The sequence below is a fragment of the Bos mutus genome, chromosome 16 (genome assembly GCF_027580195.1).
Source record: "Bos mutus isolate GX-2022 chromosome 16, NWIPB_WYAK_1.1, whole genome shotgun sequence".
NCBI classification, from domain to species: Eukaryota; Metazoa; Chordata; class Mammalia; order Artiodactyla; family Bovidae; genus Bos; species Bos mutus.
The window spans coordinates 2698892-2702753 of record NC_091632.1 but is presented as its reverse complement, the minus strand read 5'-3'; positions in this window follow the sequence as shown (position 1 = coordinate 2702753).

The following is a 3862-nucleotide window of genomic DNA, read 5'->3' as shown; positions in this document are numbered from 1 at the left end:
AGGACCGCTGATGGCATCCTAGAGGGCTGAGCGTGTCCCTGCCACTCGGATGGGCCCCCGAGTGACATAGTGCTGCACAGCCATGCCTCGTGCTGACCTCACCAGGATGGGGCGGACGCGGGTGCAGGAGAAAGGGATGGTGCCCAGCATCGAGACAACTTCCCAGTGACTGGGGGCTGGGTGAGCAGCTAGGAGAGGCTTCCTTAAGGCAGACGCTGCATCAGATGATTCATCTCTGGACATGTGTTACTCCAGGTGGCCCCCCAGCAAAAGGAACGGATGGGGGAGGAGCAGAAAGAGCAGCTGGCAGAGGGGAAGGGGCAGAGAGACAGAAGGCACCAATAAGTGGCCTCTGCAGTCCCTCTAGCCGCCGCCCCGTCCGTCCTGTCTGAGGAGAGCTGGCCCCCCTCCCTGGAACAGGGCACCGCCCGTCAAAACGGACGTCACCTACAGCGCTGGAGTGGCAGCTGGGCCCCCAGTGCCCAAGGCTGCCTGCTGAGTTGGTGGGGAGGCCCGGAGGGGCTGGGCAATGGCAGGGGCCTGCGGTGGGGTGGGGCCCAGCACCTCGCCGTCCGGGGCTTCTGGCGGCCTGTTAGCCACATCCGCAGGTGACCCGAGGGCGAAGGCCTGCTCCCAGCTGCCAGGAATACAGCAGGCAAGCCAGGTGCCAGCCGCCCACATGGCCCTGGAAGGCAGGGGCCGTCCTGTGAGCGCCGCGCCTCGGGATGGCAGGTGGGGTGTGAGCTCTGACAACCCCCTTGCTCTGCAGGGCACAGAGCCTCAGGCTCACTGCGGGAAAGGAAGCGAGAGTCCGCTCCCAGGGAGGCTCCGCAGACGAACCCTCCCAGTATGTGTGTGTGTGTGTGTGTCTGTGTGTGTATGTGTGTGGGGCCCCGTGGATGCTACTGGCCTCTCTCAGCCTTTAAAAGCAGGGGTCAGGGGCTTCCCAGCTCAAAGTGAGATCCAGAGTCCCTCCCATGCCCCACAGGACTCCATCCTGGCTGCGCACTGGGGTCAGCTGGGGAGCTTTTAGAAAAATGACTGATGGGGCCTCCCTCGTGGTCCAGGGATGACTCCATGCTTCCAACGCAGGGGGTGCAGGTTTGATCCCTGGTCAGGGAACTAAGATCCCCCCGTGCTGCAGAATGCATGCAGCCAAAAATTAAAAAAAATTTTTTTTTTAATTTTCTGACACCTGGCCCCACTGCTGGAAAATCTGTGAATTTCCAGCATAGAAACCTGGAACCACACTTCCTACCTGCTCCACGATGGGCATGAGGTGCAGAACCGTCGGTCCCTCCCCGCGGGCCAGCCCACCCACCACCCTGCTGGGCCGCTGCTCTTCGTCCAGCCTGGCTGCCTCCTCGTTCATCCTCACACACCCTCCCTTGGGGGTCTTTGCTGGAACACTCTGTCCTTGGGGGTCCACACAGCTCCCCACTGATGAGGCACTGCTCTCCCCAATCTCACCAGAGACCCCTGACCACACTGTGCCATCACATGGACCCTGACTCTGCTTGATTCTGCCTCCTCACACCTGAGCCCTTGACATCGGAGTGCTTAATTTGGGTAATGCTTTTCCCCCTCACCAGAACATCAGCTCTGCAACAGCAGGGACACAGCGATCTTGCTCTCTGCCCCGTCCTCTGGGCCCAGCACCGTGCCTGGCACACGGCGGGTGCTTGATACAAATGTGCTGAAAGGTCATCCACGCCAATGGGTCTGAGCTCCTGCTGCTGCAAAGCGAGGGTGCAGAGTCCCGCAACTCGGCGTGCTGGCTCCCACCTGGGAGCCAGGCCGGGACAAATTCCTGGGGCTGAAGATCTGCTCTGGAGACCAGGGCTCGGAGGATGCTGCGCTGCATCAAGACAGGAAGCAGGGGTCTGAGCAGAGGGTAAGGTGGAAAGATAGCCCAGAAGGAACTGAGCTGCTTCAAGGAGGAAGGAAAGGAAATCCGGCACGTGTCCCACACCTGGAGCCCAGCAGGCAAACAGGGCGGCGACCATGGTCAGACCAGCAGCCCTGACCACCCAGACCAGAGAGATGGCGTGACTGAGCCGCAGGAAGGGAAGAGGCGGCCCCAGGGCCGAGCCCAGCCTCCCCCTGCAGCACCGCTGAAGAGGACCTCCTGTCAGCAGCTGAGGGCCCCTGCAGGGCGCCGTGCCCGTGCCGGACGGGCTGGTGTGGTGAAGGGAGAAGCCGGCTGGCGCCCCAGAAGCTCCTGACCCATCCCAGGGGCAGAAGAGGGCAAAGGGCGGCCAGATGGGAGATGTCCAGCCAGGGGCTCCAGCCCAGGGGCGGGCCGCCACTCAGGAGAGGCGTATGAGAATGACGGTGGGGCGCCCAGAAGACAGAGGGGCCCAGGACACCTGCCCCATGCGGTGGTGGTCTGGCCACCAGAGAGGCTGAGGACGGCCCTCAAGGCCCGTCTGCCCTAGCCGCTCACAACCATCACTCCCCCAGCTTCCTTCTCCAGTAATGTCCTTTTTCCTCAGGCACTGATTACACATGATGCCTGGTGGGAGCCCCCCGCCCTCCGCCCCGGAGCTCTCTGGGACAGAAACTCAAGAGTGCTGAAGTGTCTGCAGAGACCCCCAGAGTCCCCTCGACCACTTCAGCCTCCAGAGAGGACAGGAGCTGCCGCAGCAAGAGCAGCTGCCCTGCCCCTCCAGATTCCCAGAGGGCCCGGCGCCTGTGTGAACCCCCGGGTGCCGCTGCCCGGGGTACAGCGGTGACCTCCGGTCCCGAGAGGAGCTGCAGCGAAGCATCTGCTCCAACTTCCCTCCTGTGTGCTTCTCCGGTCTGCCCCCCTTCTCCTTTGCCCTCCTTGAAGACCCACAGCTGCGGCGGCTGTGAGGCTTCGACGAGAGGCACAGTGGTGGCACACAGTAGGGAGCTCAGCAAACCTCAGGTCTTGCTAGTCTCCTCCCAAATTCAACTTCAAAAGCCCAACGCAGATCCCCACCAATGTGGTTCCCGGCCCCTGCCCTCCAGTTTGGTGACCGGCTGCCCTTAGGAGGTGAGGGGATTAAGGCTGGCAGAATCAGTGTTGAGAACCAGGCCCCGATCCACCCTCCACGTCCATGGTCTTGGGCACGCCACCCGACCCTTCAACACGAGCCTCCTCCCCTGGGCAGCAGCCAGCCCCTCATGTGTGCCAGCAAACAGGACAGTTCTCACGTGTGAGGCATTAGACGTGGCCAGGAGGCGTGCTTTGCAGCCTGACAGTCTCGGGGTGGTCTGGGGGAGAACAAACCTGGACACTGAACTGGAAAGCACAGCACGACGCGGAGAACTCTGGGAGACAAGTGTGAATGGAGGTGTGAACAGACCCAGGGGAAGGGGGCATCCGGGAAGCGGGAAGGGGAGTCACGTCTGTGCAGTTACCATTGGGCTGGAAATACAGGTCTGTGCCCTAGTTCTGCTTTGCTGGCCTTGACCATTCTCCACGCCAGCCCTCTCTTAAACCTTCCTCCCTGCCTCCCAAGAAGTCAGAGACTCACTCGGTTGGGGGAGCACAAAGGTCAGCTACATCAGACAGAACCCAGACCCTTCCCCAGGACCCCTGGCAGCAACTCGGGCCACGGCGGCAACAGAGCCAAGTCCCAGGCCTCTCCTGCACCCATCCCAGGGTACCCGGGACTGACTGCCAGCCCTGGAGGAGCAGCATCCAGAATACAGCAGGGAGAGTACAGGGCACCAGGCCCACGGCCCAGAGTGGGCTCAGGGACACACACCAACCACTCTCCGCTTTATCTGCACAGACACAAGCCTGGCCTGCACTCGGGGGGCCTGGGGAGGCCCTTCCGTCCCCCACCTTTGGCATCAGTCTGTCAACATCAGCTTTTGTGCAGGAGACTGC